Raw genomic sequence first — 23644 nt, 5'->3', positions numbered from 1 at the left:
TCACTGCGAGGGTAGCTCAAAGCTTTCCATTAGGTCTGGCCGTGGCAGGTACCAGAGTCTCCCTGCCAGGTGGACATGCTCAGGGCTGCATCTTCTTACCCTTTGCCACATCCAGTGGGGCTCAGAAGGCCTGCCTTCCTCTCCTTGAATATCATGGGATGCTCTGGGCCTGAGGATGCCCTGCGCCGCACACTTAGCTTTTGAACTCATAGCCCTGTGGGATGGGATATCAGGAGGTCCATGCCCTGCTCTGCCCAATGGCCACATGGTTAACCCCAGAGACAGGGACTGTGTGGGCTTGTGTGTGTCCCTCATCACAGAGCTAAACCCCCTCCCCCAATACCTGGCACCTGCCTTCCCTGAGCTTCCTTCTTGCAGGCAGCACATCTCTCTCACTCCAGCACTCGGGCACTTGCAGAACTGTCTCAATGCTGTGCAGGATACAGATAAAATAGGACTGAGAAAAGAGGAAAAGCAGAGAGGAGGCGGGATCCTCTCACTCAGCTTCATGTCTGTGTTGCAGACCCTGTTAGGGCGTTTTCTCCACCATGATCTTGAGCCCTGGCTGCTGAGCAGTTGAGACCCATCATCCAATTCAAGGCAGAAAGCCAGGCACCAGGTTCAAAGACAAAGCAGCAGACGTTCATGATTGGACTGCTTTCCCCAGTAAGCAAGTGACATCGTGGGTCCCATAGACACTGGATCTTGTTCTCAGGGCCCTCTGTCACTGTCTTGCCCCCTGGTCCCTGGTGTGGAGTTAGCTCTCTGAGGGTCTGGCTCTCTCCCCTCTCAGCCACTTGGCTCCATTCTTACATCTTCTTTTTTCTGGATTGATGAAATGAGATGACTTGAGTGGAAGCATAGGGACAGTCCCTGGCACATACAGACACTCAGTAAATGCCCCTTAGTCTGTGACTTATAGTCATAGACTGAACCCAAACCATTGCCCTACGTGGTAGCTCCTGGGACAGCTCAAACAGAGTGACTTGGGTCCCCTTCTGAGTCATTTAATGATCCTACTCCGAGCTCCTCAGAAGGGGAACAGCCTGGGAGAGCCCTGCGACTGTTTTCCCGGAGGGAGGGAGGGGCCCTGCTGCCATTGGTCTGTAGAGAAGAGCCTCCCTGTGAGTGAAGGGACAGACCCTGCCCTGTCCTCCCTTACCTCAGGTCTCCTGGAGGGCCAGGAGAGGTCTGGACGCTGGCCCTACCCCAACCCCCGGGCACTGAGGGGCTGTGGAGCCCCGCTCTGAGCACGACCCCCTCCTTCACCAATAAGTGTTTTCCTGTTCCATCCCTCGGCAGCTCTCTGACCTTTCAGAACAGACTCCAGCCCTGATGTCCACAAGCTGTCCAATGCAGCCCAGGGCAGAGGGATGTAGAATTCCCCTGGGGAGTCTTGCCATCCTGAGCACTCTGTGGTGGCAGGGCCTATTTGGGAACAGTGCCCTTCCTGGCCCTTCTAGGTAGAGGACAGTCAGAAATAACTAAAGGCCGTAGACAAGGAGACTCTGATGAATCCATGCATTAAAAAATAAATTAGGAAGCCCCTTCTGAGAGAGAAGGAGAGAGAGGGTGTCACATTTGACCTGGTGTGACAGTTGACCGGGACCTGGCAAGTAGGCAGGGCTGTGATGGCAGAGCTGGGTAGACCATCTGGGAGGGGACCCTGCATGGGCAGGACCCAGAACGGAGGACCAAGCGGGTTGGACAGTGGCCAAGGTCCAGGGGGAGCACAGCGGGATGTGGATATGACAGTTGTTGGGGGTAGACAGGAATGGGGGCCTGTGAGACCAGATGTTGAACCTCTGGGGGCTTTGGAGCAAGGCAGTGAGGTGTCCATGCAGGGACGGAGAAAGTGGAATATGTCCTTAGCGAGAAGCAAGAACTGGCGGGTGATGGAGGAGACCTGGTGCGTGTCCTGAAAGCAGGACCATTGTCCGTTTCACCTGCTGCTGTAGGCCCAGCGTCTCACGTGGAGCGGGGCCCCATGAAAAAGTCTCGAACGGTGATTGGAAAGGAGGGCATCAGGGCGAAGCCTCTGTGGAGCTGGGCAGCGACAGGATGTGGGGGTGAGAGGAGAGTCCAGGACCCCCAGCCTTTGTGGCTGCTGTACAAAGGCTGCTTGCCCGTGCTGGGCCGCCCTCACTGGGTCCAAGGTCCATGCCCCGGCCAGCCGGGCATGCAGGCGTTGAGAGGGTAGGCCTGGGGTTCAGATGGGAGGTGATTGCCAGCCACCCACTGGTGACAGCCCTGACAACAGACAAGGTCACTGGGATCTGGGGGCCAAGAGTGAAGGGGACAGAAGACAGAGCCAGAGCGGTTGTGAGTGCAGGATTTGAGAGGGAAGGTGAAGGTAAAAACAGGCAGGAGAAAGCCTGGATTACCCCAGAGCTCAAGAGGAGAGGAGATAGAGGATGGGGCAGGTGTCCACTGGACCAGGCGGCCCTGCTGCTAGGGGAGGTAGTCTCTGCTGAGCTGGAAGGGGGAGCAGGCTCCCAGGCATGGCTGGCGTGGCTGCAGAGGCAGCCTCCCAGAAACAGGCCCACCTCCCAGGAACAGGCGCATCTGCCCTCTCCCCCTCCCAGAAACAGGCCCACCTCCCAGGAACAGGCGCATCTGCCCTCTCCCCCTCCCAGAAACAGGCCCACCTCCCAGGAACAGGCGCATCTACTCTCTCCCCCTCCCAGTAACAGGTGCTCCTGCCCTCTCCCCCTTCCAGTAACATGGGCATGTAGCTGCAATTTTTTTTGTTCCCATTTTACTGGTGCAGAAACAGGCTTTGGAAGGTGAGGTGACTGCCCTAAGGTCACAGAGAACGTACGAGCAGGAGCCAGGATCTTGAACCCAGGCCGTTTGGCACCAAAGCCCCCTCCCTTAGCCTTTGCACTCTGCTGTCTCGATGGCTCTTGGGAAATCCGACAGTGAGAAAGAAAGGAAGCTGAGCGGATTGCTGTGCTCTCAAGGGGTTAGCAGGTCAATGGGAAGAAAAGTCACTTTTCTGGTAAACTGAGTCCATTGGCAGTATCCGCTCAGTCTGTCCTTTTGTAGACATTTTCCACGGAGTGTGATTCTGTTTCCTGCCCTCATAGGGCCTTTCGGGGGCACCTGTGAAGTGTGGGGTCAGGGCTCATCCTTCCAGCTTCACTGATGGCTTGGGATGTAGTGTGACTTCAGAGAGTGTAAGAACAGGGAACACGTCGGGGACGCACGGAGTGGTGCCTGAAAACAGTCCCTAAGGGTCTGGGTGCAGCTCAGCCAGCCCCTTCCTTCACCAGCCACTGGGTGAGGGGTTCCGAGGCCACATTTTGAGAAACACTTCCCAGCTCTTTGAGTTTACGGGGGACCGTTCTTGCTTCCTCTCCTTAAAGTGGAACACACTTAAAGGAAACACACTTGAGCGGTGACAGCCCTGGTGAGGAGGCTGCACTGCCATTCTTCAGTTCTCTGGGACTTGGAAGCCTGCGTCCTACTGGGATGACCTGCTACGCTTTTGTCAGCTTTGAATTCCAAATCACACTTTCCTCCTGGTGTGTGTGGTGAGATGCTATTGTTAGCAGTGCCAGTCCTCTTGGAAGCCTGTTTGGTTGGGGTGCTGACAGCCTGAGCCTTGTCCTGTGTGGTGTGGGGGAAGCAGAGCTCCAGGCCCTGTGGCATCTCCCCCTCCCTCTCAGGGAGCCCCTCCCCCTTCAGCTCTGTGGCCCTCCTGCCCCCCCCCAGGAGGTATTGCCTTTCCCTCTCAATGAGGAGAAGGTATTTTTAGTCACCCAGGCCAGGAGGTGTTCAGGTGTCAGGGACAGGAGGCCTGGAGCCATCTCTGTCCCTTTGCTCCTGCAAAGGACACACAGTGCCCAAAATAGGAATTACAAATCCTAACGAACCATTGCCACCTCTCCCAAAGGGACACGGGGCGGGTGTGCTTTGATACCAAGGAGCAGCAGACACCCCCCTGTTTACACTCTCCGGTTGAAAAAAGGCAGCGGGTGCGGGGCACACACACGCACGGGGAGCTGCCGCCAGCTCCAGAGGCGACTTTCTTTTCATCTTGAGACAGGTTTGGGAAAGGCCTCCAGGGCAGCCCCTGTGGCACGTGGACCCACTGTCCTAACAAAAGGACCTGTTTAGATGGGATGAGCCAGTAGCCCTGGGCCTAATATTGCCAGTAGGAAGCATGTGCTCCTGACTCTGCTTTGTGTAGGTGGGGCCTGGGCTTGGGACTCGCTCATTCCTTCACTCACCAAGAAGCGGGGCGTAGGGGAGGCCTCTGCCCGCAGGGCCCCCAGTCAGCGGGGGAGGAGACGTGGTGTCCAGTGCATGAAGGTGCCACTTGGGCGACAACTGAAGAGACTGCAGGCATGAGGGGCAGGACAGGGCGGTGTGTGTCCTTCATGGTCAGAAAAGGAGGAGGCAAGGCTGGAGCCAGGCCTGAAACCCGGTGGGACTGTGCTAGGTGACAGGGAGAAAGGACAGGGTGGCCTTCTGGGTAGGGAGGGCTGCATGCACAAGGTGCAGACACAGTGTGGGGTATTAGGGGAGAGGGTTGCTGGGCTGGGCGAGGAACAGGGGTGGGGCTGTCCATCTATAGATTCCTCCTGCCTCCTCTGTGGAGCTGAGCTGAGTCTTCCGTCCCTGTGGGAGGAGTGAAGCTAACCAGGTCCTAAGAGGCCCCAGCCCTGCAATGGGCCGTGGTTCCTTCAGGGACTCCTGAGCTACTCTAGCTGCCATGGTTGCCACCACCCACTCAAACACGCGTACACACAGAGCCTGTGTGCCCAGCTGGGCCCTCGATCCCTGCTTCCCCAGAGCTGGAAGGTATGGCAAAGCCCACTGGGGTGTTGCTGGGAGGGATGCAGAAGAAAGAGTTGTTCCCCACCTTCCTGCAGCCTGGTAACCATGGTAACCATGGGGAACTGCTGGAGGTGCCCAGTCACTTGCTGGGCTGTATGGGTGCTGAAGGCCTGGTTGGGCCCCACTGTCTGCCCAGTGGGTCCCTGGGTAGCAGCCTGTGTGGGCAACAGGTGCAGCCCTGGGCACCCACCCAGCAGTCTGCAAGCAAAGGCATCAAAGGCCTGGGGACCTTTCCCGCGGGCCCTCAAGGGACAAGAGAGCACCTGTGGGAGACTCAGGCAGAATCCCTGCTCTCTAAAGTAGCCCAGGACCAGTCGTTGAACCATATGGGGCTTTATTTCATCCGTCATTTCAGGGCTGGGGTCCGTGGCTCCTCCAGCCCTCGGACCTTGGGTAAGTCTCCTCACTCTTTCATGCCATATAGGGTATGTAGTCCAGCCTCCTTGTTTTAGAGAGAGGGAGACTGAGGTTCAGGGAGGAATCCTACTTGTTGGCAGAGCTGGGGTCCTAGTGCAGCCCTGTGTGGTCCTGCTGACTACCAGCACACGGTCACTCCTAGCTTCCTTACCAGTGTCCTGTAGGTCTCTCTGAGCTCTGTCCATGGTGGTCATTGTAGCTGCTGTCCAGTCCCTCCTCAACCATGTGTCCCATGATCAGGGGACGTGTCTGTCCCATCACCCCTGTACCACAGCTCAGCCCTTGGGCAGGCACACCGCAGGAGTAGGCTCTCAGCAATTGTGAGGAACCTGGACTCTCCCAGAAGGTGGAGCCACATGGGAAATGACACATGTAGGGCTGGTCCAGCCTGGTAGACCAGCCGTACATGTGTTATTTCCCATGTGGCTCTACCCTCTGCAGTGCTAGGAAGGGGTATGGTACCCCAACCCAGACGGGGTGGCTGCCACCTACCTGGGGACCATCAGACAACAGAACCTCCTGGCGGAAAGCAAACTTTATACCAAATCCTCCCTAGGATCCTGCTCCATGCATCAGACCCTCCTCTGGAGAGGCCCACCACACACTGGGTGCTCCCATGCCCCCCAACTCAGGCCTCCCCCTTCTTAAGTCAGACAGCCTGTGCCCAGTCCGTCAGGGAGATGCTCATTTCCCTGTATGTGTTGGAAAATTTGGTGGGTGCAAGGAGCAGAACCCCCACGAAATGTGAGAGGCATCACCCCTCCTTGGGCTGGAGGTGGGTGCACTCACCTGACCCAGGCTGACCCACAGACTCCAAAGTGCCCATGGTCCTTGAGGCCAGCACACTGCTAGCTTTGGATGGCTAACCTCACCCCTAGCTCTTCTGGGGTATTGATGTCCAGGGCTCAGAGCTGTGGACAGAAGTAAATGCCTCAGTCCTGATTCTCCATGGGGTGTGATATGGGGAATGAGGTCCCACCACTGGTCCTGGCACCACCCTCAGCCAGGACTGCTTTCCCACCTCCCCTTGTGTCTGCTCGTTAGGCCCAGGAACCTTCAGAGGCCCCGCTTGCAAGAGCTGACCTGCAATGCACCTGCCACCTCGTGAGCAGTGGGTCCTGAGGCCGAAGCCATGGGAATAAGCCGGGGCTCCTTGGGGGCGGGTAACAGTTGTCCCCATCATGGGCTCCTTGATTGCATCTTCCCCAGGTTGGCTACTCTCCCCCCCATAGGGCATACTCCTGCCACGCCCTGAACAGCAGGCAATGCTCCAGGGAGGGCAGAGCAGCCTCGGCCTCTGGGGCCTGGCACCCAGCCAGAAAGAGCAGCAGGCGGGACACTCCCTGGAGCTGAGACAAAGCCAGATGCGCAGAGGCTGTGCTGAGGCAGCTGCGGTCCTGAGGCTGGCATCGTGGGCTCTTAGCCACAGGCACCCAGCCACCTGGCATCTGGGTGCACGCGCTCTGTCCTGCTGCCCCACAGCCTCAGCGAATAGGCCGCGCGCTCGTTATTTTTACAACTGAGCCACTTAATTATTCAAAGATAGTTCCTCCTAACTGCGGAATCTGTCCCAGGGCGTCCAGATTGAGTGGTCCCAGGCGGCAGCCAGAGAAGGCCATGGTTTCATGAGCAGGTTTCCAGGGGACCGGGGGGGGGGGGGGGGGAGCAGGGGAAAGACTAGACAGCTAAACGCCTTTGCCCCCTGCGGGAAGGAACAGGCATTTCATCTGAGGCTGGAAGATGAGGGGGATGATGGGGATGATGATGGTGGGGATGATGGTGTTGGCGATGATGGTGGAAATGATGGGGATGATGATGGGGATGGTGGGGATGATGGTGATGCTGATGGTGGGGATGATGGTGGGGATGATGGGGATGATGATGGTGGGGATGATGGTGAAAATGATGGGGATGATGATGGGGATGCTGGCGGGGATGATGGTGATGCTGATGGTGGGGATGATGGTGGGGATGATGGTGTTGGCGGTGATGGTGAAAATGATGAGTATGATGATGGGGATGGTGGGGATGATGGTGATGCTGATATGATTATGATGGTGATGGTGGAAATGATGGGGATGGTGGTGGTGGTGGTGATGGTGGGAATCATGGTGATGGTGATGGTGGAAATGATGAGGATGATGGTGGTGATGGTGATGGTGGGAATCATGGTGATGGTGATGGTGGAAATGATGGGGATGATGGTGGTGATGGTGATGGTGGGAATCATGGTGATGGTGATGGTGGAAATGATGGGGATGATTGTGGTGATGGCGATGGTGGGAATCATGGTGATGGTGGGAATGATGGGGATGATAATGGTGATGGTGGGATGATAGGGATGATGATGGTTATGGTGGGGATGATGGTAGTGATGATGGGGATGATGATGGTGATGGTGGGGATGATAGGGATGGTGATGGTGATGGTGGGGATGATGGAGATGATAGTAATGGGGATGGGGATGATGATTTGGGTGACGGTAATGGTAATGATAATAACAGCAACAACTATCATTTGTATCAGCAGCTGCCACCTGTCACAGATCTGCTCTTTGTCAGGCCTCTTGCAAACATTTACTCTTAACCCCCAGCCACCCAGGAGCAGGCACTGTGATGGTCTGTGTCTCACGGATGAGAACAGGTGCTATGTCTCACCTTGGGTCACAGTTGCCAGAGTGTCCAGAGCTAGAATATGACCCCCAGGGACTCTTGACCCTGTGCCCTAGACCACTCATTAACAGAGCAGATGCCCACCCTTGGCCTCGATCCTGGGCTAGCGTCACCAGGGTGCCTAGGAAGGGGAAACCACGTGAGTCAAATTCCGGCCCCGAGCTGGCCGCCCTGCCCCAGCTCCCTGCTGCAGAGCCTCCCGTGGGACTCCCCTGCTACCACAGGGGTCTTCCTTTCCCTATCCACATTCTCAGGCCTCCCCCCTGAGTCTGAGGCAGGAATCATGTGGTTCAGAGCAGGGACCTCTCCCCACTCACCTGTGTGCCTTCCCTTTCTACCAGGACATGGGTGCTGTCCCCTTTCTCTGCTCGACATTACAGCACAGGCACTTTCCTAAACAGGGAGATGGTCACCGTGACCGACCGAATTATATCCTCTTGCTTTTCCATAATTCATTTAAACAGTGTCTCCTGCCTGACCGGTGTGGCTTAGCTGGGTGAGTGTCATCCCATGCACCAAGAGGTCGCTGGTTCAATTCCTGGTCAGGGCACATGCCCAGGTTTCGGGCTTGATCCCCAGTGGGCGGTGTGCAGGAGGCAGCCAATTGATGTTTCTCTCTCATCAATGTTTCTATCTCTCTCTTCCTCTCCCTTCCTCTCTCTCTAAAATAATAAAAAGAAAAAGATTCTTTAAGCAGTGTCTCCTTAGGGGTTTAGCATCGTTTCACTCTTCGCAGTAGGGCTGTAGTGAACATCTGTGTGTGCCCAAGTTCATTTCCTCTCTCACACGGTCACATAAGTAGGATTTCTGAACCCCAGCCTAGGGGCCTTTCTTACCTGAAGGATTGTACCCCATGCCCCAGAAGCAGCAAGGTCTCATGGAGTAGCTTCACCGCAGCCTCACCAGCAAGGAGTATTTTCATTCAAAATCCTATTTTTCTGTTCATTATATGACTGCAAAGGCTCAGTGCCTTGTGGTTTCCTTTTGCATGGTTTTTAATTCAGCAGGGCCTTTAGTGGCTGTGGAGTAAAGCTGGTTTTCAGACCACTAGGGTGGTGCTGCCTGGGCAAGGGATGAATCTTTCATGACTGTCACGTGGTGCTGGACGCAGTCCTCTTTGAAAGCATTTGTTATTTATTCTTACAGTCCAGTCCCCTGGAGATCAGGGGAGCCCCAGGAGCCTGGTCACAGATGCTAATGCAGAGATCTACAGACATTTCCCTGCAGGCTCTCCAGCCCCCCTCCGCCCCTCCCCCCAAGGTGTGGAACTGAGGCAAGGCTGGGGACACCAGCCTAGGCCCCCAGCAGAGGGTCACTTCCCCTTCGAGAAGGCTGCTTCTCTGCTTTCTTTACAAACTGCTGTGGTTGGAGGGTTTAAAAGGTTAGGTGGGTATTTTAGTCTCCTAGGCTGCCGCCAGAACAAATTACCACGAAAGGGGGGGGGGGCAAAACAGCCATATCTATTCTCTCACGGGTCTGGAGGCCAGAAGTCCAAAATCAAGGTGTGGGCAGGTCGGTTCCTTCTGGAGGCTGTGAGGGGGGCATTCCTTGCCTTATAGATACTTCACTCCCATCTCTGCCTCTGTAGTCACTTTGCCTTTTTTCAGTGTCTGTGTCCTCACTTCTTCTAAGGATGCGTGTCGTTGGATTTAGGGCCCACCCTAATCCAGGATGACCTTACTGCAGGACCCTCACCTTAGTCACATCAGCAAAGATCCTTTCGGTGCCTAAGGTCGTATTCACTGGGATTAGGACTTTGACATATCTCTCGGGGGGGGGATACCTCGCCGCCGCAGTGGGTTCCTGCCACTGATGCCTGACGCCCTCCCCAGCGCCAGCGCCCCTGCAGGGCCTTCTGCGGCCTCTCGCTCTTTTCCCCTTGGGGAATGGCACACCAGGTGTTTCTGGCCAAGGGGTGAAGCATGGACGTGGATTCCAGCTGGCTGTGTTGGGTCACCTCGCCAGAAAGCCAGCAGTCACACCCGGAGCCACAGCTTTGCGCTCACTGTAGAGGAGTGGGAATGGGTAGGGGGTCTTCTCTGGCCACCCCTGGAGGCAGAGCCCCCTCCTGGCTCAGTGGTGGGCTCAGCAGCCGTGGGAGGCCGCAGTTTGCCACCTCGTACTGGAGCTCGCCTGAGGGCGACAAGGCTAGCAGGTCCCACTGGGGTAGATGGGAGGCCAAGGTCAACCCCCTTTTCAGGACTCCAGCCTGTGCCACTCCCCCCAGGACTTTAGGGAGCCCCATCAGACATGCTCCCTGGCGAGCACCCTCCTCAGGCTTCTGATTCCTCTGTGCAAGTGGAACCAGGTCTGTCCAGCTTCCTCCAGGGGTCCTAGTGAAGTGCAGGATAAGAGCACTGTCCAGGGCTTCATCACCCATCTTGTCTGGAATCTGTGGGGTCTGGATCAGCCAGGGACAGCCAGCCTTATGTTGTGCCAGGCACTGTGCTAAGCACAGGGGACAGGCCCTGCTGGACAGGGTGGCCAGAGTGTCCCCCTGTGGGGCTGGCCAGGAGTAGATGGCTCCAGTTCCTCTGATGTTTACCCAGAAACTCAGCAAGGCAAATGGGAACACCCATGACTCCCCACCAGGCTGCACCTCCTGGTCACTGCAGCCACTCCCACCCCCCACCCCTGGGGTGGATTCATCCAGGGCTCTGGAGAGGGAGAGACCCCAGTCACACCTAAGGGAGGGCTGAGTGTCCAGGAGACATGGAGAGACTGTCTCTGAAATGGCCTGTCTGGAAAACACCAGAATGCTGGCCTCCCTCCTTCCCTCATTCTCTGGTGTAAGCAGTAAAAACCCACCCCTTTGCCCAGGAAGCAAGGGAAGCAGCTTGGAGCCTGCCTGTCTGTCCATCTGTTCATCCATCCATCCACCCACCAAGAGCTGGGGCGGCCTCTGCTTCCCCTGGTGTCAGCTGCTCCTAACTGCTGAGTCAGGCTTTGAAACTCAGCAATCATGGTAATCACAGTAATCGCTGGGCAAGGTTGTTTGCTTTCTTCCCGCCCCTGAACTGTTTTTTTCTGTCTTGGTTCTGTTAAAAAGCTCTCCATCTGGCTGTGAGGCGAGGCAGCATCTTATCCCCTCCTCCTGTGGGTACCTCCAAAGGAGTGGGGTGAGCCGGGCCCTCCCCACAGAAACTGCATCGCTGTCACTTATAGCCTTGCAAGGAGGGGGGTCGGAGTGTGTCCCCGGACCTCCCCGCTCCCTCTGTCCCCCAGCTGATTGGTTATCCCGCTCAGAGATGGATGTGGAGGTTCAGTTTCTGACCCTCTAGCCAGGTACTCAAGTCCCTGCAGCTGCAGCCTTGGCCTGGGTGGGGCTAGAAATGCAGCAGCCGTGGTAATGGTGGTGGTGGCAGAGGTGGCCGCTGAAGGTGCCCTGGGCTCAGTGTGACCTGCAGATGCTGCCTGGAGTCCTCTGGGATTGCAGGACCGCCTCCCAGGGAGCTGGTGAGTGTGAGCGGCCAGAAGCCACTGCCTCACCGGGATCCCCTCACTGGCACCCGTGGGGAGGGAATCCTGGAGGTGAGCCAAGACCTGCAGGCTGTCTTCTACTTGGTGTGAAGGGCAGGGCTTGGGTTTTACAGGGGAAATGCCCTCCAGGCAGACAATGAGCTTAGCCCCTGTCCTGCAGCAGGAAGCCCCCAGTCCCTTGATGGTGGCCTGTCCGCTCCTGAGGGCCAGCACCAGGGACAGATCACCTTTGTTCCTCTGTTTCTTGTCTTTAAGAGCCTCTCTGAAGGACAAGATCTGTCAGCTGGTTCTGATACCAGAGTGGGAGAGAGATGCTCTTGGTGTCCAAAGACCAACAACAGATTGCAAAAAGAAAGCTGGAGGGGGGAGTGTGTGAGGCCCCACGCACAGCTGCCCGAGAGCTCTGCCACACACACACACACACACACACACACTCAGGCGTGCGTGCCTCTGTGATCTCCCACTGTGTGTAACCCTCATCTTCCCCTGAGCCCCCAAGGAGAGGGTGCCCCTTGAAGACTCAGGCCTTGGGCTACCTGGTGGGGAGATGCCTGTTACCCTGATGGTGATCTGGGTCCCCAGAGGGAGGCACCAGGGCAGCCCTGACTGTTCCTCTGGAAGTGGCTGCAGTAAGAGCTGTTGAGGCAGGAAATCTGGCAACACCAGGCCCCAGAGGAAAGCAAAGGTGCCCCTGGGTGCCCTTCATCCTCAGGGACGTGGAAACGGGTCCAACCCCCTTCTCCTCCCTGCCAGAGGTGTGAGACATGCTCTTGGAATCTGTGTTTGAAATGTACCCTGGCTGGACGATTATTTCTGGACACAAGTCCCAGGGCACCTTCAGCGGCCACCTCTGCCACCATCACCGTTACCATGGCTGCTGCATTTCTAGCCTCACCCAGGCCAGGGACACAATGCCAGATGGCATTGCACAGTTCTTAAAGTCCTTCTGGCCACCCCACACCCTCTGTGAGGATCCTGGACCCTTGGTCTTCACCTGTCCTGTCAAGCATCTGCTTTTCAGAGCAGCAGGAGGCCTGGGGGACAGTGGTGAGGTTAGGGTTCCTTCCCCACACAGGAATGCTGCCTGGCCTGGGCCAGGGTGGAACATCAGCCTGTGTGAGAGGAGGCCCTTCCCTGGCGTCAATCTGGGCACATTACTGGGCTGCAGACTGCTTGGCTGATGGGTGGAGGGGGCCTGTGTGTGTGCCCATGCACGCACACACACCTTTAGAAACACAAACCCACGCAGATGCCCCCATCAGAGCTTCTGGCCAGGGCAGGCCCGGAATGCACTGGCCTAGGGGTTTGGTCTCTCCCTAGATTCTCTTGGTAAACTTCCTGCAAGAGAAGGAACTGACACACTCACCAAAGGGGATGTAAATCAGTTTTACAGAAAAGAAAGAACCGCGTGCTGACCTGGAATTCACTTTGCTCTGGGGTTCTGCAGTGGAGTCTCTGAGGCGCCTTCTCCCTGGATTTCTGGGGGTGACATTAGAAGACTGCAGGTTATCCGCCCCCCCCCCCCCCCCCCGCCGTCCCCAGGCTCTGGCAGGTTTCCCACACTTCAGGGACTGGCCTTTCATCCCAGGACTCGGGTCGGACGTGCACACTACCAGTCCTGCTTCCGAGTTTGCATTTTTCTTTTAGCCAGTTAACTTTTTTCTTAAATAAGCTTCCTTTGAAATGAAACTCAGTGTCCCTGCACTAAAGACAAATCCAGAATTACTTGTCACAGTTCAAATGTAACTGGAAAAATAAGCAGATAGATGTTTGATTCAGGTGTGACCGGGGCGCCCAGTCCTTGAAAGTCCCTGCTTAGCGGATCCTGCATGAGCCCTCAGCTTGCTTCTGGGCATCGGGGAGTGTGTCGCCTGTCACCCCCACCCCCAGGTCACAGGTGGAATGCCTCCTGGGGGGTAATGCGCATGACCAAGGGTGAGCTGAGGAGTCCCTCCTGGACCCGCTCAGGTGAATGTAAGAGATGGGGAAGCCCGAGGGGGGTCGGCGTCAGCCCATCTATCCCCCAGTTGGATTTAGGCTGGGGCTGTGTTATTGGCCATGAGGGTGCTCAGGGTGGACTGGCACTCGAGTGTTGAAGATTTAAACCAGAAAGCTGTAGGGAGCGTTCTGCAGAAACCAGCATGGAGTCTGGGACAAATGGATGGGAGTGACATGCCTCCATGCATTCGGCAGAGGGCCTGTCCTGGGCAAGAGGGGTCCCAGCCACCGCCCCCTGGGGTGCACCATCAGCCAGGTGAGCAGTGGCCCCAGGCTGAGGTGGGCATTCCACTGAAATGCATGTGCTGACCTGCTGAACACGACACTTTGGAGAGAGCTCTCCAGGACGGCCTTTCTGGAGAGGTGACATTTGATCAGTGACGAGGAAGAGTGTCCCAGGTAGAGGACCCACACGTGCAGGAGTGGGGAAACTGCCCCAGCCAGCGACTGAGAGGAGCCCGAAGAGGACACCTCAGGCCAGACGCAGCCGCCGCCTGCCTCCGGACTCCCCCAGCCTGCCGCACCAGCCATCCCCTCGTGTCAGGAACTGGCAGCCCCTCTCCAGAAACCTGGGGGTCGCCCTGCACCTGTCTTCCTCTAATGCCCCACGTCCACCCGCCAGACGACTCTTTGGTCTCAACCTCCTGCCTCTACCAGCAACCGGTCACCTCCACCCTGGCCCAGGCCACCCCTGCTGCCCCCTGGGCAGTCAGATGGCCTCCTGCTGAGACCCTCCCCATTCCCGCTCCCCGCTCTTGCCTTTGTCCCCCCGCCCCATCCTTCCCGGCCACCCAGAGATCTAGAAAAGCGTAGATGAGCTGCCTCGTAGGAGGAGGCTTGGTGGCTCCTTCTCTGCTGGTGGCAGCAGAGGGCTGCGGTTCAGAGGCTGGACTCCTAGGACTGCCACTTACCGGGTGACGTGGGCAGGCCAGCTTAACCACCCTGGGCCTCAGTTTCCTCAGCTGTCATCTGTGGTTACCAATAAATAGTACCGCCCTCCCAGGGCCGGGGGTGAGGGTTAAGTGAATGAATGCAACTGGAAACCCTCATCCCAGTGCCTCCCGAAGAGCGCTCAGCTCCCAGCACCTGGACTGGTCCCCACCGAGTGACTGCCCAGGGCTGCTGCTCAGGCGGGCGCCTTGCACCCTCCATCCACCGCACTAGGAGGATGCTCTGATGTCCCTGGACCTCCAACCATTCAAACCCAACCTTTTCCCTGGGACTGGATCGTCACCATGTGCAGGACACTGAGATGCAGCATCCCTGCACTGTGTTCCCAGCAGAGGCTGAGAACTGGACAGAGGGGGCAGGTGGCTCATCTGCCCTGATCATAAGGCGACACATGCAGAGTTTAAAAATACTACCCTTATTTCATCTCATTGCAGGAGCGAAAATGAGAACATACAGTCTGTATGAGCAACTCAAATCAAAATAAATGAGGCAAAAACAGTCACCAAAAATAATCCTGCATCAGAAGCAGCAGCCCCATCCCTCGGCCAGCTGTCCCCTGCAAGCCGCGTCGTAGAGAGCAGCCGGGAGAAGGGCTTTATGTGTTTGCTCCGGAACAGATTAATCAGGCCTGTGATCTGATGGCAAATCAGAGCTACTGGCAGGGTAATGAGGATTCAGAGCACGCTCTGCTCCTTCCCTCCTCCCCTGACACCCCCGAGGAGCAGTGAGGCCAGGGCCTTGGCCAGCAGGCACATGGAGTCATCTTTGATCTGAGGGGTTCCCTTCCTGACTCAGAGTGTCCCCACAAGAGGACAGAGCTCCAGCTCCCTGCACAGCAGAGCTTTGAGTGCTGTGGACATGGTGACGACCGTCAGTTCTGTTTTAATTTCATATCTGTGAATGCCACTTTTTTAAATGTTATAGATCAGAGGTCTGCAAACTATGGCCCATCAGCCAAATTTGGTCCCCACCTGTTTTTGTAAATAAAGTTTTATTGACACAGCCACACCCTTCCTTTCACATATCTCTGCTGTTTTCACACAGGGGAGTTGAAGAGTTGTGACAGAGGCCCCCTGGCCCATGAGACCTGAAAGACTGACTCTGTGGCCCTTTCCTGCACAAGTTTGCTGTCTCATGCCATCAATGTTTTTGTCACATGCTCAACCATCTTGGGAAGGACCCCATTCACCTGAAGATAGCTACTAAGGATGGGGTCTTTTGTTGGGCTCTGTTTTCCTGGGCTGTTGATGACTTGGGGTTTTAGAGATATTGTTTTAAAAAAAAGTCTGCAATAATAAGGTTTCTCTTCTGTAGGGACATCTTTGGACAGGGGCAGTGAGTCATATGATTGGCCTCCCTAAAAAGGAGACATGTGCTTGCACCCTCCTGCCACCTGTGGACAACTGCAGCCGTCAGAATAAAGGGAGCCTCCCACTGACTCCCCGGAGGGGGATGCCCAGGCCCACATGCTGGCCACCTCCCAGCTCTGCTCCCCCAGACAGCTGAGGGGGAGGAACAGGTGGGACCCCACAGAGCAGGGCAGGGAAGGGAGAGACCTCCCTCTTGGGAGTCCCTTTCCCTGTGATGTCTGAGCTCTCCTTCCTGGCCTCTCTGAGTCATAGTGGAGCCATTTCAAACCTCAGGGTTGTGGCAATGCATCCACCCCGTGATGCCACAGGGCCTTGTGGGGAGGGGATCCTTTTGTGTCTGTTTTTTAAATCCTCACCCGAGGATATTTTTTCCATTGCTTTTCAGAGAGTGGAAGGGAGGGAGAGAGAGAGAGAGAAACATTGATTGATTGCCTCCCTCACACACCTAGACCCAGGGCTGGGGATCGAGCCTGCAACCGAAGTACATGCCCTTGGCCAGAATTGAACCCTTCAGTTCACAGTCCAACCACCGAGCCAAACCAGCTAGGGCAGGGCATCCTTTCAGTATTCCACACAGCCAAGTCCTGAATTCGATTAGGTGTTTTTATGTGGCCGTTTTTGAACTCTTGGAAAATTTGCAGAACATGTCACTGGGGAGGTGTCTCACAGAAAAAAAAAAAAAAAATGCAGGGAGCTTTTTAACCACAAAGGTTTGCATTTGTGTGAAGGCTCTGGGAGACCTCACACATGATGATGCTACTGGGGTGGGGACCATAGGTGGTGGCAGTGCTGAGTGCACACCAAAAATACCAGTGGACGATGGTACCTGGCCCCTCCTTCATTTACACCCCCTTCCCCCTGAGTGAGGTTTTGAACGGGGGTGCAGATCACAGCCATCGAGACGGGTCTGCTTTCTGGTGTCAGGTATTAAGGAGGATTAGTGTGTCCAATCCTGGAGAGCAGGCTGTGATCTCAGGAGATGAAAACAGAATCCCAGGGTTGGCTTGAAAATCATTAAACCACCCGACATCTACTGAACGAAAGATAAAAATCCCAGGGACCATCCTGGACGCCCCACCCACCAGGACTCTGCTGATGGCTGTGCCCAGGCCACACTGGCTGGAAGATAATTCAGGAGAGGACTCGTGGGTGACAGCTGGGCCAGTCAGCGACTCTCAGCCACATTTGTTGATCCAGCTGAAACCCACGGCCCAGATGCATCTGATGCAGGAGGTGAGCTGCTTGTTGACCAAGGAGGTATTTCCAACGTTGTCAACCAGCATTTAACAGTTGCCTGCCCTCCTGGTCCAAGGTAACTTTACAAAAGAGTTGGCGGATTGCTGAAGAAACACGATCTATGTTTAGGGGCCAGGAACGGAGCTGCGACTTGAGGGCTGGTTCGCCTGGCTGCAGCTGCAGGCCGCTGGCGAGGTCGCAGGCCTTGGTCTGAAATGCCTGTTACCTGCTGCTTGGAGATCTGTGATAGCAAGAGTTCAGTCTGCGTTTGGGGACACACAGAGCCATGGCAACGGCCTGTGCTGGCGAGTGGAAGAGAGTACCTGTCCTGAGTCCGGCCAAGGTCGCTGTGCAGGTGTAGGGAGAAGCCCCCGTCTGGAGCCAGACCCAGGGGTTCCTTCGGCTCTGCCGCCGATGGGCTGCGTGGCGTGGGGAGTGCTGAGTATTGGTGGGTCTTGATATGCTGTCTGCAGAAGTGCTCTTGCCAGTGAGGGTTAGAGGTAGAGAGGGTGGGGTGAGGCCCACAGGAGGCCCCCCACTCCCTCGGGGTGTCCCTCTCCCACTTTCCTGTTTGCTCTCCTTCCTCCCCTCCCTTCTCTTTTGTCCCTTCCATGCTCCTCTTGACGCCTCTGCTGTCTTCAGTCAGTTATGATTATTTACTGAGCACCCTGAACTGTTCACATCTCCCTTCTCTTTCCTCTTTCTTCCCTCATGGCTCCTTTGGGGACCCCCAACAGCACCCCCATTGGACTGAGCCTGATTGATGTGTAGGAGCTGAGCTGGCTGACTCCCTGCTGAGGCTTCAGGTGGGGGAGTGGAATGTTCTATCTGAGCCTCTCTTTGCCTTGCTCTCCTCCAGGTAGCCCCTCCCCAGAAAGGAAGGGCAGAGTGGGGAGAGGCTACAGATCCACGGAGAGGGGTTCCCCTCACCTGTCCTCCCAGGCACCCCACCCCCACATCATCTGGTGCACCTGCTGTGTCCTGGCACAGTGTTGGGCCCAGGGACAGGATGTGGGTGAGGCAGAGCCCTACCCAGCTCACTTGGCCTCTGAGCAGTGCCCAATCAGAGCCCAGCTTTGGAGTCAGCCAGTCCCAGGTTCGAATCCCAGCCTGATCTCTGACTCACTGTTGCCATCTGTAGAGTGGGGGGGAGCAGCAGTACTGCTTCCAGGGCTGTGGGCACGGCTCTGGCACAAAGCCAGTACCAGTAATCAGGAGCTTTAATATCACCAGGACTAGCTAGCAGCTGGCCTGTCCCCCTCCCTCCCTGAGGAAGGGGCCCCAGCCTGCCTGGGAGGGTCTGCCTCCTGCCCTTTGAGGCTGTTGCAGTGCCGGGAAGGTTGGGTGTGGGCCCTCCTCCAATGTGACACGCTTGGGGCTGAGGCCACACCCCTGTTCCCTGGGGCCCTGGCTTGCCAGGCGCCCTCCACTCTGTGGCACCTCCGGCCGCTGACTTCCTGGTTGGCCCCGGGTCCCACGGCCGTTCATCTTCCACCTAAATGGCTTTGTCTCTAGCTCTTCTGATCTAGGAGCAGGTACCAGGGGTGTTTCGGGGACCCTGTTTCCCAAGATGGGTTTTGTGTTTGTGCTGAGTGGGGCTTGAGTGCTCCCCTACCATCCAGGGTAAGTCGGGCCAACAGCCCCCTAGACTCCGCACCCCCAGAGGACTGGCTGCAGCCAGGGTGGGAGCTGCCCCTGGAGATGCCCTGCTGGACCAAGCAGAGCCTGCGTGGCTGCCTGTCAGCAGAGCAGCTGTGGCCACCCGCCCCATGTGGGGGCACAGCAGGCCCCCCATGACTGCTGCTCAGGCGGGCAGAGTGCAGCAGCCCAGCAGCCGGCGAGGTGTCTGACTATGACATAGTTCTGCCACCGGAGCTGCTGGCTTCTGCTTTCATCCCTGGGCAGCGAGGTGCCTGGAGATCAAGAGCACTGCAGGGCCACTTCTGTCCCCACCGTGGGGTGGGAGGTGGTGCCAGCTGCGAAGCAGTCCCTGCAAGTTCCCAGAGGGATTCCTGCTGTCTCCTGGGAACCCCTGGCCTGGGATTTCCCATCTCTGGGTGGAAAGCAGTTCACAGGCCAGGAAGTGAGGATCCCTGCCTTAAAAACAAAACAAATGGATCCCCCCCCCCCCCCCCGCAGGGTTGAGCGCAGGGCAAGGGGAAGGGCAGCTGGAAGACCCTTGAAGCCCTTCCTCACCCTGCAGCTCTGTCCTGGGAGGGTGGCCTGAAGCCCCAGCACCACAGCACAGAGACCCCATAGTCACCATTCTGAGAAGGAGGGCAGGGCTGGGCAGGCAGCTCTCTGGTGCCTAAGGGGCTTCCTTCCTGCTCATAAAAGCCAGGTGCTTCTGGAAAGGGCCTCCTCCCTCCCCCTACCTGGCTCCTCACTCCTGGGCCCAGCAGGAGGTCGGTGCAGGGTGTGGTCATGGTGGGAGGCTCGGAGCTCTGACTGCTGAATGAATGACTGAAGTGGGGCCTGTGGTCTGGGCACCGGGATTGGTTATGGGGATGCAGACTGTTTCCCGAGTCTTCCCCTGACTCCCTGCAGCTCACCGAGATTGGAAAACACTGAAGTGCCCTTTGCCTGGCACCAGGTGAAGGCCCTGCTGGGCACCTTTCCACCTGCATCAGGGTGGAGCTGGGGGAGCCACAGCCTGGAGATGAGGCTCCACCTCGTGGTCCGAGCCTTCGCTCCCTCCCCCAGAGGGAGTGAGAATGTTCTCAAGACTGGGGGCCTCGGCAGACCCCAGCCTGTGCAGGGCCCTGGTGTAGCCAGAGCCCCAGTGAAGCTCCTGCTTCTGTCGGGAGGCGCAGCCCACAGGTGCATGAGAAGGGGGTGGGTCTGGGTGGGCTGTGTAAGGGGATTTCACGTTGGAATTTGGGAAAGTTGGAATTTCTTGGCCTTGACTTTTATCTTCAATTGTGGCATTAATTAGATGTGAACAGGCTCTCCCCTCACAATGGTCTAGACCTGGGCTCTGTGCTGGGTCAAATTGTTTGTAATCAGGGGGCAGGTGTTTGAATGTTGCTCTGAAAAGATTGAAATTTTTAGTCTGTGACCTTTTTAAGAAATTCTTGATGGAGCTCCATGGTTTGGCTACTCCTGCTTTTGTCTGACCACATGAGGCCCATGCTGTTTAGTGGCAGGTTGGTGGGTCACCACGCTCTTCGGCTCCCCTGGCTCAGGCCTCAGGAGCTTGGAGGAGAGACAGGTCTCTTTGTAGCAAAGAGCAGGGCACCTGGCTATGAGCCCCACCCCTAGTAACATTTGCAGTCCCCCCCAACCTGAATCTGAGCAAGATCTGATGATGCCATTTGGGAACTGGGTTGTAACCTCCAGACCCCTCCCAGCAACTGGGCCTCCTGGCTTACTCCCCAAGATGACCCCACAGGCAGAACCGATACCCCACGTGCACTCAGATTCAGCAACCACCTTTGTCAGCAGCTTTCAGTCTTCGCCCCAGCCTCGCTCAGAGGAGGGGCGGCTCCTGAGTCAGGCGCCTGGATCCTGGGGTGAGAGGTTAGGGTGTGTTATGCAAGCGCCTTTCCGGATCTGTGTGGTTTTGAACAGTTACACCTCTTCCTGTCTCTTTGAGGCTCAGTCACTGCTGCGGCTCCTGCTGGCTGTGGCCCCCAAAGGCGGTGGTTTTGTGCTGTGGAACAGTCACAGCCGTACTTCGGGGCTGTGGCAGGAAGGATCCCCAGGGTTCGAGAAGCAACATGCAGAGTAATAGCAGTTTAAGAAGAGGGAGCTGGAGGCCCAGCCCTGAGCCCTGAGGCTTCTAGAAAGATCAGTGATGGCCGGCACGCCTGGGCAGCATGAGCCTGTCCTTTCTCCCTCCCCTCACTCAGCGTTCACTGAGCATCTTCCATGTGGCCGGTGCCTCTTGGGCCCTGGGATACATCTGTGAACAAAAGGAAGGAAGCCCCAGCCCAGTTGGAGCCCACATCCCAGTGGTCTCAGGGCATTTGGGGAAGGAGTAGTTGTGGGAGACAGTCCCCCACTGGTGTCACAGTAGTGACCTCCAGGATAGCCTGGTTCTTACACCCTCCCTCCATGGTCTTTGCAACCACTGAAACGAACTTCTGAGTCTCAGTCATGAAAGACACTGCAGCTTCTCTGTCCCTCGATTCTTTGCTCTGGGGGAGGATCCAGGTGCCTTGGAGTGAGAGATCAGGTGTCGGGAACTGAGGCCCCCTGCCCACAGCCATGTGCGTGAGACGTGTAAGAAGTGGAGCCCCTGGCCCCAGGCCAGCCTTCAGATGAGGCTGCTGCCCCTGCTGACATCTTGACTCAAACTCAGGATAGACCCTGAGCCAGAACCACCAGCCCCGTCAGTCCCCGATTCCTGACTCTCCAAAACTGAAAAAAGCTTGTTGTTTTAAGCTGCTAACCCTTGTCATGTGGCAGTATAACTCATATAACGTTATCATTCTTATGACCTCAGCTATTGAAGGGTAAGCCTTTTGGAAACTGAGCTTCCAGAATGATCTAGACTTTGAATGCAGCCACAAAGAGCCTGAGAAGCACAAATTCCCTGCAAGACATCAAGTCATACGTGCATGTGACAGTGACATCTATGAGATTACCCTTTTTGTGGGAAAGTGGGAAAGACAAGCCGCCTTATGAGAGCAAAGGAGAGAGGCAGCAAGGGAAAATCAAATGGTGTAGCGAGTCTGAGGACCCTAAAAAGTGATTTTCTGGAAGGTAAGAGGACACCTCAGGGACACATCTGTGCAGGAGGGACTTCACATGGTGCAAATATTCAAGAGGTAGCTGTGATCAGTGACTTGGCAAGACACACTCCCAGGCCTTGGGCCCTCATCTTCCCTCCACTGGGGTCACCCAGCACCACCTGTGGCCCTCACTGTGCCCCACACACACCTGTTAGCACATCGGATCCTCCCAGACTCCTGTTATCATTTCACAGATGAAGAAACTGACACATGGGAAGCCTGCGAGGATTGCCCAAGGTCGCACCTAATAGAGCCAGTTAGAACTCGAACCTGGGGCCAGATCTGAACCCCAACTGGGCCTTACCATCCTCCTGACACCTGAATGGGTCTCCTCGGGTTACCCAGAGGATGGAACTGTCATCAGTCCAGCCTGAGAAGAAGACAGAAACGTGTGTGGTGAGCTCTGGCAAGATTTCGATTTAGGAACAGTTACCTCCAGCACTCAGTGTGCTAAGAACTTCTTTTCCCATCAAATCTCACTAAATGAAGGTTCTGACCACCCAGTTTTCTTGTGCTCCAGTGTCTACAGTGGAGAGAAACATGGCCCTTTTTTCCAGTAACTGGAAGTAGCTCCCACCATGCACTGGAGTTATAATTTAACGTAATAAGGATGATGCTGAATGTCAGAGCCCCGGTACTCGCTCCCAGGAGTGCCAAAGGTAAAGCTCCGCTCACCTGCAGAGTCTTGGTGGCAGGCGACAGTGAGTGCTCATTTGTCATGCACTCATGGGTCCAGGTGGCTCCATGTCCCAGTCTAGACCAGGTGGCACGTGCGGACTTTGGACCAATGGGGTGGTCTGGGGCATGTTCACCCATGGCAATGGCAGAGGCTCCAGGGCTAGTGTCCAATGGCTGAGGCTGGAGCTGGTGCAATGTGAGTGTGTGAGCGTGTGTGTGTGTGTGTGTGTGCGTGCGTGCGAGTATGTCTGTCTGTGTGTTGGGGGGAGGCAGCAAAGTCACACAGCAAAGGACATGGATAGCAGGAGAAGCGAGGAATGGGGCTGACAATTCAATCTATACCCTCCTGCCCTCCTGCCCTGCAAATCAGATGCCAGCCCAGGCAACCAGAGCCTCTGGATGAGCCAGACGGTCCTCAGCCAGGCCCAGTCAGAAAGTGCCTTTGATTACTTTGTGTCTCCATCCTGGACTCTCAGGCTCGGGTCTAACCTTTCTTTGCGGTTTCTTGGTTTAAGCCGAATGTTAATTTTCTTCTCTCTCCTGGAGGCCCTAAGTTCTTTCCATCTTGTGCAGGTGGCTCAGGGAGAGGGCAAGAGGGAGGAAGAGAAGGGAGACAGGAAATACGTGCAAACGAGGCACAAGGCAGACCTTTGGCCACCAGGATGACGACTGTCAGGGCTTGTCGCTGTTCTGGTCTTTTACAACTTTTCTGATGTGTGAAAATTTGCGAAATGGTATGTTGGGAAGAAAGACTTACCCGCAGATGGAGCCTTCTGACGTTTTCGGTCCCTTGTCATCACCGTCCGCGCACCCTACAAAAGCTGCAAGCTGGGATTTACTCAGTAGCTTTCCTCTTGGGCTCAGCATTTTCATGTCTGACTTCTCTTTGCCCGTGAGAAAGTAGGGGCAGGCTTCGTGAGCGCTCCCTGCTTAAAATCCCTGTATAAATTGGGTATTTGCTCAAGGTCACACTCAGACCAGCTGCAAGTGCAGGAGACAGAGGTACCCAGGCTTTGGACCCCAAGCCAGTTGTCTCTCTTAGGCCTGGTGCGCCCTCAAATGGCTTCTGAAGCTTCTCTCCCTGACCGGAGAGGGGGGTCCCCAGCTCTGCCTGCTTCCCCCCGAGGAGTATCCCACTAGGACTTCCACTCCCCCAGGATTGGCCGCTAGGAGGATGCAGTTGCTCCGGACTGGACGGTGGCAGCTGCAGAGCCAGGGGGCGGGCTCTGGGCAGGAGCTGGCCTCCGGCTCAGGGGGTCCA

General features: G+C 56.3%; 1 protein-coding gene across 3 annotated transcripts in view; it reads left to right on the top strand.

Moving 5' to 3' along the window:
* The window catches only part of KCNAB2 (potassium voltage-gated channel subfamily A regulatory beta subunit 2), a 68012-nt gene that overhangs the window by 3525 nt on the left and 40843 nt on the right, over positions 1–23644 (top strand). The window contains exon 1 of one of the 3 annotated variants that reach the window (XM_081144798.1): positions 18514–18592. The exons of the other annotated variants lie outside the window; for them this stretch is intronic. The gene's annotated coding sequence lies outside the window, so the exon portion shown is untranslated. Of the gene's footprint in view, positions 1–18513; positions 18593–23644 lie in introns of those variants that run through there. 3 annotated transcript variants of the gene reach the window in all.

The sequence above is a fragment of the Miniopterus schreibersii genome (genome assembly GCF_964146895.1).
Source record: "Miniopterus schreibersii genome assembly, chromosome: 8".
In the NCBI taxonomy this organism is placed as follows: domain Eukaryota; kingdom Metazoa; phylum Chordata; class Mammalia; order Chiroptera; family Miniopteridae; genus Miniopterus; species Miniopterus schreibersii.
This window is presented reverse-complemented; position numbering and strand designations above follow the sequence as displayed.